An 18,379-nucleotide genomic window follows, 5' to 3' on the forward strand; every position below is an offset into this window, starting at 1 on the left:
AAATATGAACCAACCACTACCCCCTGAGCTCGAGTCTCTAGCTGCATATGTAGCAGAAAATGGCCTAATCAGCCAATCATTGGGAAGAGAGGCCCCTTGGTCTTGTAAACGTTATATGACCCAGCACAGGGGAAGGCCAGGGCCAAGTAGTGGGAGTGGGTGGGTAGGGGAGCAGGGGCAGGGGTAGGGTATAGGGATCTTTCCGGATAGCATGTGAAATATAAATAAAGAAAATAATAATAAATAAATTAAAAAAAAAGAAAGTACTTCTGTTGTGACCATACTTTGTTAACCTAGAACTTATACAGTATATAGTACATTTATATCATATATATATATATATATATATATATATATATATATATGAATATGCCACCATCCATCCATTCATGGGTGGAGGAGATCAAAGAACAAATTAGGGACTCAGAACCTCAGAACTCTTGCCAAATATGAGTCCTTAAGAATAAACTCAAATTATCAGGCTTGGAAACAAGCCGACTTTCTTTCCTCCAAACAGAGATTTAAAAAAATAAGTAAACCTGTGTAAACAGAGGAGAAATGCAAGTAAATTCAGTGTAGAAAACATAGAAACAGATTCATATTCCTCTTAAAACATGTTAAAGAATATAACAAGCTTTGTTAAATACTTTCATTGAATCCACATTATTAAAAAACTGACTCAACAAATGTTGAAAACTTAACTGTGAGACTTATGATTCGTGAATACACAAAGCACAAAGTGTACATAACTGTGTCCAGCCTAGTGGTACATCATTTCAAGAAGCAGTTCTGTAAAACGTGATTCCCTCAAGGATTTGTTAAACATCATTTAACATGACAAATATATTGATTCTTTGGTCTAATAAATAGTAGAGTTAAGATTAAATGTCAAAGGTCTAATGTAGGCCGAGCTAATAAAAACACTGGCAATGTACAGCCATTTATTATGTCTTATTTTGTCTTTTCATTGTGTTTCTTTTTCATGTTCTATAAATGGGAGAGTGACAAACATAATATTAAAGGGCATATTTGTTTGTGAACAGTAAGAGATTGATCCCATGTTTACTGTAAAGCACATACTACATGAATATATTTAAGTACTAAAGGTAACATACATATGAGACCTAATAAGAAAAAGGAGATTTGGGTTGCTAGAAAAGAAACAAATTCATTTTTCTTTATACATCAGATTAGGAAATTATAGTCTTGATGAACAGCAACAAGATATTGAGTACTCTTTTTTTTTATAGTAATCTAGACAAAATTCTCAGACCTGTAAGGCAGATACTATGATGAGTTTATTCCTGATAGATTTTCTCATTTGTAGATAATAAGAAATAAAGCATTGTGCATAAAAGATAGATGTTAACTTTTCCCTTTGGTCTTTCATTGTTTCCTACGGTATTAACTGTATCTCCACTAAGGAGTGAGTGGATTGATATACTGTTGTGAACAACAATTAAATATCTATTCTTTATCTATTCTTAGATTTCTTATATTCATACAATATATTTTGTTTATATTCATTCAGATATATAAACCTATCTCCATCTACCCCTGATGTTCCCTAACCTTTCTTCTCCCCAACTTTGCGTCCTCTTTTTAATCAGTTCATTTGAAATGCAGATTTCTAAATAAATTTTCAGTAAAGTGCTTCATATGATTATATGTTATTTCTCCTACTACTCTATTTTGCCTAGACACATTTAAGAAGATTTTTAGATAAGAGTATCTACCTTTCACACTGCCAACCCCTTTTACTATGAAGCATGTTCCAAAACAGGTGTATTATTTATCTTTATTAAATCTAAAGTTTGTGAATTATCACACATATTCATAAGAGGGAAACTTTAACGTTGTCTTGGACGTTTTAAAGAAATCAATTTTATAACATACTTTTTCTCTCATAACTGTCCTGTTAATCTTTAAAAAGGCTATTTTATGCTACTTCAACAGGACTTACTTTGAGTTACATTCAGAAGAGTTCATTAGAATGAAGCATAGACAAAGCCATGCTGTCTTGCTATATTTATGTATATTCCTAAATGCTACCACTAATGTTATGGCTTGAGAAAAATAATGACCTCTGGAAGAAGAGAATACCATAGAAAGTAGTACCTCTAACTGCATGGAAATGTCAAGACTTGGATTTTAATGAAATTAGTGGATGAGAAGGTGGTTTTAACCCTTGTGTTGGTTTATGAACTAAGCTTGTCCTGTTCCAGTGGCATGGATATTATGATGGTTAATAATAATTATTATTAACTTCACAGGATCTAGAATCACCTAGGAAATAAAGCTGTGGATATGTCTGGAAGGGTTTTTCTAGATTTGGCTAACTGAGGTAGGAAGAGTCATCACAAACATGTTTAGTGCCTTTCTGAGTGCTAAAGAAGAAAGCAACTGGACTTTCAGCATTTACTGCTCTCTGATGCCTGTTTTTGGATGTGTTATAACCAACTGGCTCATGCTCTGATCCCCATGCCTTCCTGACTATCAAGGACTGTTGTACTCTAAACCTGTGGTCCAAAAGGAAACCATTGATTCTTAATATTTAAGTGTTTAAGTGTAAAATTTATTATCTGTTTATGAAGAGTTTTGGGCATCAACAAGAAAAGCAACTAGAAGAGATAAATAAAAAATTATCGAGTCTACTGTTTCTGTCTGGTAAAATAGCAATTTATTGTCTGAAATAAATTTTTAAAATGATGTGTTGGAGTTTTACTTCTTGAGTTCTTTATATATTTTGGATATTAGCCCTGTGTGTCACTCTGTAGGCTGCTGTTTTCTCTTATTGACAGTGTCCTTTGCATTATAGAAGGTTTTAAGTTTCATGAGGTCCCACTTATTAATTGTTTTATTGGTGTTCTCTTCAGAAAATTTTCTCCAATACCAATGCATTCACGGCTATTTCCCACTTTTTCCGTATATTACATTTAGTGTATTCAGTTTTATACTGAAGTCTTGGCCCACTTGGACTTGAGTTTTGTGCAGGGTGATAGATATGGATCTTTTTGCATTATTCTTCATGTAGACATCCAGTTAGAACAGCACAATTTTTTGAAGATGCTCTCGTTTTGCCATTGTATGGTTTTTCCATATGAAGTTGACAATTGTAATTTCAAGGTCTCCAAATACCCCAGTTAAAAATGTGGTAGAGAGCTAAACACAATTCTTAACTGAGGAATCTCAAATGACCAAGAAGTACTTAAAGAAATGTTCAACATCCTTAATCATCAGGGAAATGCAAGTCAAAATGACCTCGGATTGCATCTTCCAGTAATTAGAATGGCTAAGATAAAAAACTCAAGGGACACCACATGCTGGCAAGGATGTGGGGAAATGGGAACACTCCTCTGAACTGGAAATTTCTGCTTTGTTTGGAAACTCAGGTCATAATGATGTTTTGCTGGGGCAGACAGGTGAAAGGATGTTTCATTAAAGCAGACAGAGTTAAGAGAATGTTTTGGTAAAGCATACATGTAAAAGAATGTTTTGCTGAACCAGACACATTAAAGGACACAGGATGTTTAGAAAGAGTATAAATATAGCCACAGATGGTGGGCCAAGGCACCTGATTTGGTTTACTTTACACCAACTAGCTAGTCTCTGCTGACAATGCTTTGGCAGTGGTTGGCCTTGAACAACATTGATGATCTTCTTTGTCATGACTTGTAGAGAGTACCTTTTCAAAGAACTATTGCAGATATTCATGTGGCTTCTTGTCCTTTTCATGTACATGTACTCTAGCAAATCTGGAGGAGCCTCACAATTTATTCTGGATTGAGCTGCCTCTGCTGATTCATGTAAGGTGTCCAGCTACTATAGCTAGTTATTCCTGTTTAATGGTTTGATAATACACTGAACCCATGATATCCTGATAATCAAGATTGGAATTGCCCTTTGCCCCCTTCTTCCCCAAAGAAAAACTATTTCTAAGCAGATGCCCTTCCCCTGCATCTTTTTTTCTACATTTTTGTTGGTTATTTTATTTATTAACATTTCAAATGTTACCCCTTCCCAGTTTCCCCTCCCAGTGCTCCCCCAACTGCCTACCCACTCCTGCCTCAGCACCTTAGCATTCCCCTACACTGGGAGTCTCTACAAAACTAAGGGGCCCCCTCCCTGCATCTTAACCTTTCTTTTTCTCTTCTTCTGGTGGGTGGTAGGCTAGAAGGGAGGATGAAGCATTTAAGAACTATTACTAAAGTTTTGAAAAATCTAAGCCTACATTCCACCATTGTGATGGAATTAAAATCTTGTAAAACCACTCTGGAAATCAGTCTGGTGATTTTTCAGAAAATTGAAAATAGCTCTACCTGAAGTCCCAGCTATACTACTCCTGCCCATATACCCATAAGATGCTCCAACATAACACAAGAATAAGGACACATACTCCAATATGTTCATAAGCAGCTTTACTCTCATAATAGCCAGAAACTTCAAACAACCCAGATCTCTCTCAACCAAATAATGGATACAGACAATGTGGTCCATTTACACAATGAAATGCTATTCAGCTCTTAAAAGCAATAACATCATGCATTTCACAGGCAAATAGATGGAACTGGAAAACATAGTCCTGAGAGAAGTAACCCAGACCTCAAAAGACAAGCATGATATGTACTCACTGATAAGTAGATATTAACCATAAATTACAAAGCACCCATGGTATACCACACAGACCCAAAGAAGTTAAACAAGAAAGTAGTCCAAAGGCGACTAGTCATAGGAGGCTGAGGGAGGGAGAAAAGTGGGTGGGAAAGGAGAGAGGAGGGGGAATGGGGAGGCAGGATAAGGTGTGGGTAAAACAGGAGAGAGGCCCAGAGGGCCAAGAGAATAAATAGATATCTGCAGTTGTTATAGCAAAAGGGAGATCTCTAGGAAGTCTCAAAATCCTGGGATAGTGGAGACTCCCAGGAGTCAATGTGGGTGACCTTAGCCAAGATACCTTAACAGTAGGGACATAGAACCTGGAGAGACCACCTGCTGTAGCCAGGCAGGACCCCCAGTGCAAAGATAAGGACACCAACCCACACATAAAACTTTCGACCCAAAATTGTTTTTGTCTAAAGGAAATATGGAGGTGGAGAAAAGAATGAAGGAAAGGCCATCTAATGACTGCCCCAATTTGATACCCATTCTATGGGTAAACACTAATCCATGACATTAATAATGATACTCTACTATCCTTACAGACATGGACCTAATATATCTGTCTTCAGAGAGGTAGTACCCAGCAGCTGACTGAGGCAGATGCAGATACCCACAGTCAAATATTGGACTGAAATAAGAGAAGTCTTATGGAAGAGGTGGAGTAAGGATTGAGGGCCCTGAAGCAGGTAGGAACTCCACAGGAAGACCAACAGAGTCAACTAACCTGAACTCTTGGAGCTCTCAGAGATTGAGCCACTGACCAAAGAACATGGGCTGGACCTAGGCCTCCACACACATACGTTGCAGACAGTCAGCTCAGTTTCTTTGGTGTTCTTTTCTGGCCTCAGTGGAAGAGGATACACCTAATCTGGCAGAGATTTGATGTGCCAGGATGTCCAGATTCCTGGAGGTGTGTGAGGGGGGGCACCCTTTCAGAGGAGAAAGGAGGGAGAAGAGGGTAGGGACTCTGGGAGGGAGGGACTGGTAGGGAAAGCAGTATTTGGGATGTTAACAAATGAACTCATTAATTAAATAATAAAGAAAGAAATGTAGAAAAACTCTTTTTTATTCTTTAATCATTTTTTACACTCCTGACTTTATCACCCTCCCGGTCTAGCCTCTGACTGGTCCACATCCTGCATCTCCTCCCCCACACCAAACTTTCTTTATTAGATATTTTCTTCATTTACATTTCAAATGCTATCCCCAAAGCCCCCTATGCCCTACCCCCACCCTACTCCCCAACCCACCCACTAAAAATTCTTGGCCCTGGCATTCCCCTGTACTTGGGGCATATGATCTTCACAAGACCGAGGGCCTCTCCTCCCATTGATGGCAGACTAGGCCATCCTCTGCTACATATGCAACTAGAGACACAGCTCTGGGTGTGTGTGTGGGGGGGTACTGGTTAGTTAATATTCTTGTTTCTCCTATAAGGTTGCAGACCCCTTTAGCTCCTTGGGTACTTTCTCTAGCTCCTTCATTAGGGGCCCTGTGTTCCATCCAATAGATCACTGTGAGCATCCACTCCTGTATTTGCCAGGCACTGGAATAGCCTTACAAGAGAGAGCTATATCAGGAAAATTTTTTAAAAAGAAAAAAAATTGAAGTGTAATAGCTATAGATACAACACTGAATAAAATAAAAAGCACAATTTTCTTTAACAATATGAATATACCATTCCAATAAATTATGAAAAGTGTTCACATAAATTTAAAATTTTCCTACTGATAATATAGTTATTGTGGTTTATTTTTATTTGAACAAACATTTAAAATCTATTCAAAAGTGCTATTATTGCTATATAGTCACATCAATTTTTTGTTTTTATTTACAAGAAGCTCTGCTCATGGAAGGAATTCTGTCTTCAAAATTGTAAATATCAGCACATACATGCCAAGGCCTCATTCCAGCCCCAGTATGCTCTTTGGTTGATAGCTCAGTCTCTGAGAGTTCCCAAAGGTCTAACTTAGTTGATCCTCTTGGTCTTCCTATGGAGTTCCTTTTCCCCTTTAGGACCTTTAATCCTTCCCAAATAATTTCACTTTAAATAGTTTTATACTTACTGTTTTCTTCTCCTATTCTGGCACGATTAGAAAATGGGACTTTCATTCAGTATTAATCTTATCCAGTGGTTTATCAATGAAACATGCACTAGATATGGCAGCACACACCTTAGGTCCTCCCTATGAGTTCAAGATCAGCCTTGTCCAAAGTTCCAGGACAGCCAAGGCAACATATGAGACCATTGTCACAGAAAAAAAAAAAAAAAAAAGACAGAAAGAAAACAATATACATATTCAATATCTTTACTGTTTAATATTTTATGCATATGGGTACTTTTTGCTTGGAAGTAATGCTTACATTTGTACCATATACCTGTCTGGTACCTGCAGAGGCCAGAAGGATGTGTCTGATTCCCTGAAACAAAAGCAATATATGTTTATGAGCTGCCATGAGGATTCTGGGAACTGAAGACAGGTTCTCTGGGAGAGCAGCTTGTATTTTTAACTACTGAGCCATCTGTCTAGCCCCATATCCAATATCCTGTTTGCATGCTTTTTATGTTTTGATATATCTCTTTGGCTTTCTGTGGAAAACGATAACATAGCCTTTTAAAAATATTATTTCCTTTTCAATTGTGTGTGTGTGTGTTTGTGTGTGTGTGTGTGTGTGTGTGTGTGTGTGTGTGTGTGTATATACACATGTGATTTCAGGTGTCTAATGAAGCCCAATGAGAGTACAGTGTTGGATTCTGTGGAGACGGACTTATATGCAATTACGAACCATCCTGTTTGGGTGCTGTAACCAACAAGTGTGCTCTACAAGTGCAATACATGCCCTTAATCACTGAGCAATTTCTCAAGCCCCTATAACATAATCTTGATTATACTGTTTGCTCTTTACTAATTAACTAAAATAGCTGACTTAACAAATAACAGCACATTATTTTTAAAATATAATTATTTTTTCCTGTAAGTTCATCTTTTAATTATTTTGTTACTAATATTAACTTATATAAACTTATCATGTCAAATATTGAGCCAATATTATTTTTAAAAATTTTTTCTGGTCAAAAAATGAATAAGACCATATCATTTATTCCAATAAAATGTATGAATCCTAGTAATCTTTATTCTTTTTTCCTTTTTTATTGGTTATTTTCTTTATTTACATTTCAAATATTTTCCCCTTTCCCAGTTTCCCCTATACAAATTCCCTAGCCCAAGAATTTCAAAGAGACCTTTACTCACATTTATGAGGAATAAAACCAAGAAATGAACTGCCCATTATCTTGAGATACTCAGTGCCCATTTATTCTACACATTCTGTTGTATATACAACAGAGGCTTAACTTTTGACTTATTTTTATATGTATAAGACAATTAGTGATATAAAGTTTTAAAATTTTTATAGCAAATTATATTTGACACATATTAATATAATTTAAGCACAAGACTAGAGTATGTATAATTGTAATGTGTATTTATCATCCACTATCTGCTCATTTCATACTGAACTAATTAAGTACTATAACAATAAATAATTAATTCAAAACTGCTAAGGGACAGAGAAAATTATATAATACATTTCAAAAGGCAACACCAGAAATAACAACTGGAAATTGTTACAAAATAGGAATAAGCATGGTTAAACTGGCTATATAACAGCTTTCAGATAATTTCTTTTCTCATGACTGAGTAATGAAGGGATATTAAAAGTCATCTCCACTGTCTTCATGAGGTAAGTCTTAAGAACAAAGACCTATCTCCACTTATATGATCCAGTAGTCTATCAGGTAAACACTTTCATATACAGTGAGAGAATTTCTGCTTCACATTGTATTAGTTAGAATATAAGTGTATACATGATCTCAACAATCACAAAGCAGAGAGATGAAGAAGAGTTTGGGGTTATGAGTTTAAATAGTTCAACAATTTCATCAGATGCCCACCTTCTTAATTTTTATTAAATTCATCCTACAAAGTTGTAAGATAGATGTTAGCTATAATATTGTAGAAATATCGAATGGAAGAAGAAATGGTTTCCTGCTGTTCTAGAAGGTATCTTAGTTAGGGCTATCATTGCTGTGATGAAATACCATAAGCAAAGGGCTTATTAGGCTTACACTTCCATATCCCTCAATGATGACCATTGGCAGAAGTCAGGACAGGAACTCAAACAGGATGGAAACCTGAAGCCAGGATCTGATGCAGAGGCCATGGAAGTGTTCTGCTTGCTGGCTTGCTTCCCTTCACTTGCTTAGCCTGCTTTTTCTTATAGACCACAGAACTATCAACCTAGGGATGACATAATGCACAATGGGCTGGGGATCCCACATCAATTGTTAATTAAGGAAGTGCCCTACAGGCTTGCCTGCAACATAATCTTATACTCTTCTTTCCTTCCTTCCTTCCTTCCTTCCTTCCTTCCTTCCTTCCTTCCTTCCTTCCTTCCTTCCTTCCTTCCTTCCTTCCTTCTTAATTTCTTTCTTTCTTTCTTTCTTTCTTTCTTTCATTTGTTCTTTTTCTTTTTCTTTCCTTCCTTCTTTAATTTTCTTTCTTTATATTTTTCTTCCTAGTTTTAACAGCAAAATAAAATATAATAAAATATAACAAAAACCATCACATCAAAGTTAGGAAAAGACAAGCTAACAGAAGGAAAAAAAGAAAAAGCAAAGAAGAAATAAGAATCATTGAAACACTCAGGGATTCAATAAAAGTGATAACCATTTTCTTTTATTTTAATTGAAGTTCCCTCTTCTCAGATGACTTGAGTTTACTTTGTGGTTAGCATACAAAATATCATGTTTCCTTGTGGCATTTTAATATATATGGAATTACACTTTGTTCTTATTAATTCTCATCCATTGCCCTCCTTCTGAAAATTGCCCCCCTTGTGCTTTCATGTGATCCATATCCCATTATTCGCTCATTGTTGTTTTGCAGATGTGATACATTGTCGCTGGGTTTGCTACTGATGAGATGAGGTCTTGATGAAGAATCTCATGATAACAAGAAATTCATCTTGTCAGGTTTTCCTAGTCTTCCACTTTAGGACCTATTGCATTTATTGAAACAAATATAAGTTTGTGAAAGAAAATGTCTAGAATATTTAAGGCCATCTTTGAACTAACTTTAAGCTAATACTACCTGAGGACATCATTCACTCTCTAAATAAAAAAAATAAAAAATAAAAAAATAAAAAATAAAAAAATAAAAAAGAAGCTTATAAAGGTCCTATTTAATATGAGCTATTTTCAAATGGACCTCAGAATAGAATCATGGAAATCTACTTTCATTGCTATCTGATTTTATGTTTTATAAATGTTCTCAGAAAATGACAATTCCTCCTGTGGCTTTCTGACTTGAAGAATATTGGCATTTTATTGCATGGAAACAAGTGAATATGTCAGAAATCATTTCCTGAGCTTGAACAATAAAGAGAAAGTAATCCAGTATCTTTGGAAAGCAACAGAGATTAGTTTGAAGAATTGAAAAATGGGAATGGAGACAGATGTCTTATTTTAATTTAAGAACTCAGACCACATCACATAATAAATGGATATTTCTCAGAGAATAACGATAGGTTATCATAAATGCACTCAGTAAGTGACTGCTCCACATGGGATTGTCTTGCAAAGATCAATCTGTACTATTCTTCATATGTAGCCACAACTATTAACCTGAAAACAAATAGATAACATTGGCAATGATCTGGGGAAATAAATAGATGCATTTGCCACCATCTATCTATTTTCTTTCTCATAGCCATGGGTTTTAAACCAAAACTGAATTTTGAACAGTTTAGTATCACACAGTTGAAGTAAATTGTTATTATATTAATAAAACCCAGAGTTACCATAAACCTTGCTTTCTTATGGTAACCAAACTGACACATACACACACACACACACAATCACGCTAACATAAACACACACACACACACACACACAGAGAGAGAGAGAGAGAGAGAGAGAGAGAGAGAGAGAGAGAGAGAGAGAGAGAGGAACATAATGTAAATTCATCTTAATACTCTTAAACATGTTACTGTTCTGAAGATGAAATATTCTTTACAAAGCAGAAAGTACATTCTAACTGCTAATTTTGAAAGTTAATGCCATAATTAAGAAAATGTGATTTTGAATTCAGCAGTATTTGTGGCTACTAGTCAAACTTGACTAAATATGGAAAGGACACTTAGTTTATTCTAGAAAATGCCTAATAGTTAACAAAGGATACATTAGCAGTAAACCTTTCATTTAACTACTTAGAGTGTTACCTTAAGTAAATGTTAAGTTACACAGGGAGAGAATAAAGCTTAATAAACAAAATGAACAAAATGTAAGATTTTCTAGAAATGTCACACATTTTTCATGGTTAATGATATGGATATGTACAATATAATCATAAAGTTTGGCAGCCTCCCTCTGTGTGAACCTTCATGGATTGTATATGACTTCAATGAAATAGCAAATGATCACATATATTTATCTGCTCAAAACATAAAGTAAGTTTCAGATCCAGCAAACTTAGCTATGTGATAAGAGGTGTTCATGAGCACTAAAGTATATAAAGTTATGGACAGGATGATTTAAAAAATTGGCCATGCTCACTTCTGATGTATTACTAGCCCTCATTTATATATACATATGGTTTAATGGGGAGTTTATTTTGTTTATATTTTGACAGAGTCACAATATTTAGTCTAGGCTTACAAACTTACCTCTGATAGTCAACTAGTAGGATTATAGGAACACATATCCATGCCTGGTTCTTGAGGAATTTGGTGTACTCAGTGGCTTGAAGTTTACAGATAATTATCCATTATATACTGACACTACAATAAAATTTGCTTGCTAATGTTGCATTTTATAGATATTGCCTCGAAGGACACCAAAGCAAGGTAAAATATTCTCAGTGGGCAAGCATTTAATACTTCTTCTTTCTGTAAGAAATGATAGCCCATATCTGGGCATGGTGGCACATATCTTTAATCCCAAGACTCAATAGGCACAGGCAGGTGGATGGATACTTGTTAGTCTGATGCCAAGCTGGTCTATATAGTAAATTCCTGGACATCCAGGATACATATATTGATCCCTTGTCAAACAAAACAGAAAGCAAGAACAAAAGAAAGAAAGAAAGAAAGAAAAATGAAAGAAAGAAAAAGAAAGAAAGAAAGAAAGAAAGAAAGAAAGAAAGAAAGAAAGAAANGAAGGAAGGAAGGAAGGAAGGAAGGAAGGAAGGAAGGAAGAAAGAAAGAAAGAAAGAAAGAAAGAAAGAAAGAAAGAAAGAAAGAAAGAAAGACCCTGAAGTACATGAGAATAACATTTTACAACAGATACTAATACCAAAGGATTTAACTGGATGATCAGAGACCTAAAAGGGTTGAAGACTCCATCATACAGGTTGACATATAAAATAGATTTTTATGCACTCCATCTGTACGTAAGAAATTTTTATAGACTCTAATCATAGTAGTAACATAAGAAATAAACAGGAGGTTATGACGAAGGTAACTTTTGTGATTAAAACTACACTTTATTTTACTTCAGATTTCTACACATCTAAGTACTCAGCTGAGAATCCTAAAATATGTGTTTCCACTATGGAATATATTATCTTGAGTTATATGTGATTGACACACATAATTTTATTTCGTTCTTGTCATTAGATAAATATGGAAAAGAAAGGCAAATGGTGGAGAAAAGAGGGAAGGTACTGTATTGATTTAAATAATTAATTTGAATTACAGACAAAAAATAACATTGCCTGTGCATAAGAAAAGCAGAAAATCTTATTTACGATACTCAAATTTTATTCACCGTGTTATCTGCAGGTAAGTGGCAATGACACACTACTGCCAATTTATGAACAAAAACACTGGGAGCTCAGACTACTCATAAATAAATACAAATTCCTTGGAAAATTATAATCAGCTCAGGAATTGGCTGGAACAAATCGGTTGTTCCTCACATGATACTACATACTTCAATTTGGAATCAGTCAGAGTCTGCGAAAACAGCAAGAAACCATAGAAATCTCAAGAGAAGTTCTTTGATGAGTTTCTCTCTATGAAGTAACCACAAGCTAAGTTCAGCAATGCAATGTAAAGTGAACTAATCCATGCATGTCTTCAGAGAAAACTAGTGGTGTAGAGCAAAGTGAACCGATTTTCAAGCTCCCACAGTCTATGCAGTAATATTTACATTCTGTCTCAGCATCATGCATTCTTTCACATGTTTGTTATAACAACACATCCTTTCACCTGTGCCTGTTTCAGCAAAAGATTCTTTTACCTGCCAGTAAAATATCATTATAACCTGAATCTCCAAAGAAACCAGAAATTTCCACATCACTTTGAAATTTCAATCAAAACTAGAAAAGACACTATAAAGCCTTCTAATCTAGAAAAAGATTATTCATGTCTCCTACCCAATTTACTGTGCAATATATACAAAGATATTTTAAGTAATTATACTCTATTATTTCTTCTACTTTTGCTAACACATAGAGATATACCAGTTGGGCACTTGAAACTCTAATGAAAATAATAATTATCTAATACTGAGACATCACTTAACTACTGCAATTTGCTTCTGCTTGAATGGATAAATGTATTCAATTATTTTTTGAACACTGAAGTAAGAAAAATGAATAGACATATTAGGGAACATATAGAGGAAAAATACTCTTATTTTTTATATGTAACTTCTGGACAGTCTTTTTGCTTGTTTGTTTGCTTGTTTGTTTGTTTGGTTGGTTGGTTGGTTGGTTGGTTTAAGAGTGATTGTCAAAGCTTTGCCAATTAGAGCATCTTGACATGATGGTCTGAAGATTGATGGCATAACAAAAATTTTAAGAGAAGTTGAGAAACAATTTTGTATGGATGCAACTGTGTCCTAACCTAACCAAACTTCAGCTTGTTGAATCCATAACTGCCTGTCTTACTTATGGGTATCAGTTTTTCTATCTTAATCACATCTATTTTTTTCCTAGTTTTATCCTTTAGTTCTGTGAAGCTTTCAAATTTCATTCTAATATCTATTTTCTATTCTTGATTGGTAGCTTGCTTATATTTTTTAAAAAGAATATTTATTGCTGTTTGTTTTCAAATATCTGAGTGTTTTGTCTACATGTGTGTCTGTGCACTATATGTGGGCCTGGTGTTGGTTGGAAGAGGGGTTAGGATCCCCTCAGATTGGAGTTACAGATTGTTGTGATTCATCATGAGTGCCCTGAACTTAGCCTGTATAAGAGCAGCCAGTGTTCTTACACTCTGAGCAATTGTTCGAGGCCCTGCCTATATTTTTCATGACATGGTTCCTTACTAGTTCAGCAAGTACTATCCTCTACCAATATATTCTTGTTTTTATTTGGAAAAAAACAAAACATGCAATAACATTTTAAAAATCATTCAAACTTAAATGTGCTTTTAAATGGTTACCTAGTAGATATAAATATATATCAGATGCATTGGGAATAGCCTTAATACATTAAACTCAACCACAAAAAAATAATCATTAATTTTATCTCCATATAAAATAGTGACAATTTTTACAAGTTAATGTTATAATTACAATTATTAACATTTTAACATGAATGTCTAAATTATTTTCTTATATCATGAAATGGAACATAAATTACATATACCTACTATAGAAATGTATGCATTCAGTTATCAGAGTTCACTTGGTATTGTCAATATTTCATCTGAGAATATAATATTATGTTAAATTTTCATTATAATTGTTGTTAAAAAGCAAAGTAGTTTTATTCACATTCCTCTCTCTAGGACCCCCTTTATTTGTCTTGGCTTAAGAAGAAATGTTCTCACCATAAAGCACAGACTATCTTTGAACTGAAAATTCTCTCTTCTTAGCCTTCTGAATTCTGAGATTATAGGCTACATTAACATGTCCAACTATGTATTTATATTCATGATTGTTTATTTGGTTAACCTGCTCATATAGTACAGAGGTTTAGAAATGTCATTTCTGGAGCTTGTAGTATGTGATGTATGATTCCTGAAAATATCTGGAAGCCTGTCTTCCACAAAGCGTTTGACAAGAATTTTCTTTGTTCATTCAGGTAGAAGCTAAACCAGTAAAATAAGAAGTCATTTGGAATGTCTTAGTATATTTGGAATAATTGGAATAAACATCTCCTCTTTGAGCCTTGAGTAATAGAAATGTTTTGCAGTAGTGGCTCAAAATAATTGCTTCTGATCTTAGTTTTTCTATGAATTGCTCTCAGTATCTTTTACATTGCTGTTTAAATGTTTAATAGATGCATAAAATCATCTGTTACAATAATTAAATAACATTATTTTTCCATATTCGATTTTAAATGTTTTAAACACCATGAGATTCTTTTATTTTTTATACTAAGGTGATTGCATATTTAGTATTAGTAAGATTTGGTTTAATAAAGATGTCTGTCAGTAAATCCAAGTGGTTCATGTGAGATTTCAATTAAAACAAATGCAGCTTTCTGTTTTTCAAATGTGAAATAGTAAAAGCATGCATTTGAGACAAACGAAACTGCAAAACAAAAAAGACCTTTATTGAATATTTCTGCTAAATAAATATGACATGTAAAAATGGCATATATAAATAAATTTTAAACTAATACAATGTTTTTTCTTATCCAATGTAATTATAATTTTAAAAACCACAAACAGTAGGGAAGAGGGAGAATAATAGTTCTTACATTCTATCAATACATTAGCTATGTAAACTAAAAGAATATGAAGATGGCTTAAACTGGATCTATAATAAGATGTGAATTGAATGTGTGTGTGTTTATGTGTGTGTGTGTATGATATATATATATATATATATATATATATATATATATATATATCCTTATGTATAACAAAATAAATCACTAGCTTAACAAACTAAGTATATCTAAGCAAAAATTCATGGCCTTCAAACATTGTATTATCATAAGTAAAAATAATATGCCTCAAGCTGAAATTTTATTTATTTAAATGGCATTTATCAATTGAATCAATCTATAAAAGTCCCTAAACTGATATTTGATTTAAGCATATAATTTCTCCCTATTCCACAGAAATTTAGTCAGTTGGTCTAAGCAATAACATAAAATTACTTTTTAAATAAATCCATTATTAAATAAGCATTTCGTAGGAACAAAATGATAAACTAAAACTAAAGACTCCTTCTGTGGGACTAAAAATTAAGCCATGGGTCTATTACAGGCTGATAAGCAGTCTATCATGACCTATATAGAAATACAAATAGTAATAGAAACACACTCACTGGCACATGTAGAAATCTCCTAAAAATTGAACCCAAGGAAGATTGTGATTGGCTCAGAGTAACTGGTTTACCCGAGTATACAGTTTTATGAAGATTTCCTGTTCCTCTTGATATTTCACTATTCAAGAGAGAACATGATTTCTTGGAAAGAGATGCCACCAAGGCTCTGATGCAGGTGAGTAAATCCTTTAAACTTGTATGCGGGGATGAATCTGGAGATCACCAGAATCAAAGTTTGGATTTGAATAAAGATAAGTCTTGTGCAACAAGCAGCAAGTGGACTTTCCAGAGGTTCAGCAAATCTGTCATTTCCAGAAGGATAGAAAATCTTGTTTGAAGAGTTGATGTCTTTCCCACAAAGCAAGTTCCAATACCTGGGTTCCCAGAGCCTTCTCACTGGCAAAGGGCCAACAAAGCATGAATGCATGTGGACATGTCTTAGAAAATACCAAGAGGTGTCCTCTCTCAATAGCCTTAGTAGCACCAGCAACAGTGTCCATATTCACTGGCCCCACAGTGAGGAGGTCATGATAAACCAAACTAATTCTGTCATTAGCCTCTGCTTCTCTAGTCACTTTGTAAGCAAAAATGACTCTTTCTCCAGCCTGACTTTTCTCAAGGTACTGTCCAGCTTTAGTATGAAAGGCCATGAGAAGAACACCAAGTCTAAGACACAACGCCTGCTGAAATGGATGGAGAACTTTAAGCCCAAGAACTCCCACCACATCAAGCATAAAGCAGCTTCCAAGCTGGGGTTGACCATCAGTGCTCCCAGTCTGCAGGAAGGTATGGATGAGAAGCTGAAGCATCTGAACTGTTTAGAAATCTCAACCCTCAGTGGTAATCACATTAATGTACACATGGTACAAAAAAGAAGTATGTCCAACTCCATATAGACCTCAGTAGCAACAGTCAGTTTGAGACCAGCAGTGCTATTAACACACCCTACCCAGTCCACAGGACATGGACCTTCAGCACCAGTAACAAGTGGGTGGGCATGTATCTAAAGAGCTTTACTGTCAGTCTACCTTTAATAATGTGATAGAGCAGAACTGTAAAAAAAAAAAAAAAGTGACAGCTAGCAAAAGGACATAGTGTTCTAAATTCTAAATGATCACAAACCTGGCACCTACCCTAGGTGTCTCCCCAATGCCAATTTCCGTTCCTTGGGAGAAAGTTCTGTGAACTGGAGGACTGGAAGATTCTGTGGCCCTGGACATCTCAGCCTATGGAGAGAAAACAACAATGACAGTCCTAAGGAACTGAAGAGATGCAATTCCTCCAGTTTTGTGAGTAGCCACCTAAAAATCTTTGATAACATACCAGGCTCCAGCCTCTACTCCAGCTTCAGAGATCTAACCAACTTGGAGAATGAGGACATCTTCCTTGAGATGCAGAAAATTCTCTACCATGTGAAGCAGATGTGGAGGATAGTCAACCAAAATTTTTCAGATGTGAGAGACTTGAACTCAGACCTTGACTCTGTTTCTTTGCCCATCATCTCCAAAACAGATGCACCTGGATATGAACCATGAATGAAGGACACTTACTGACATGAACAGCAAACACAACTGCCCCAAAGACCATGAAGAGCCCATTGATATCCCATAAAAGAAAGGATCATGGGGTAAGGACTTCCCTGTCCAGGTACAATAGGTACAGGGGAGGTGGCACAGCTTTCTGAGCCCTCGCCAGTTGAACTTGAACTCTGTATCTCTGCAGATTAACTGTCAGTCTGTGGCCCAGGTAAACCTACTGCAAAAAATACTCACACCTGAAACCGACGACCCTGCTGGAAAAATACCCACTTTCCAAGAAGTATTGTTTTAACTAGGTTGTGTTCATGAAAGCGACAAGGTTCCAGATTACAAGGACTGAACAATGTTATAGCAGCTGTGAAAAAAATCCAGATGATTTTCTACCAACCTGGCTGTACACTTAGCTCATTTTCTCTTCCACCTCAACAGCCTGAAGAGAGAGAATTCTCTAAGAGTAATGCAACAAAAAGACAGTTTGGGTACACAGAATAGAAAGATCTAAATGACAACCTACCACCACTCAAGGGCTGTCCCACATGATTGTTGAATGCAAGAAGCTCTTCCAGGTTCCTGAGGAAATCAGCTGATCCCACTACTCTTTTTTGTTTGTTTGTTTTTTTGTTTGTTTTGTTTTTTCAGCCTTAAAAAGTTTTTTATTTTTTTATTTTTTTACAATTTTTATTAGGTATTTACTTCATTTACATTTTAAATGCTATCCCCAAAGTCCCCTACGCCCTCCTCCCTGCTCCCTTACCCACCCACTCCCCCTTTTTGGCCCTGGTGTTCCCCTGTACTGGGGCATATAAAGTTTGCAAGACCAAGGGGCCTCTCTTCCCAATGATGGCTGACTAGGGTATTCTAGGTTTCAGGGCTAATATCCACTTATCAGTGAGTG

The 18,379-nt window shown here is 35.3% G+C and overlaps 1 pseudogene; it reads left to right on the forward strand.

Annotated features, from left to right (window-relative positions):
* Positions 1-18,379, forward strand: part of LOC110314387 — a 59,883-nt pseudogene that overhangs the window by 36,078 nt on the left and 5,426 nt on the right.

Source organism: Mus pahari, chromosome X, assembly GCF_900095145.1.
Source record: "Mus pahari chromosome X, PAHARI_EIJ_v1.1, whole genome shotgun sequence".
NCBI lineage: Eukaryota > Metazoa > Chordata > Mammalia > Rodentia > Muridae > Mus > Mus pahari.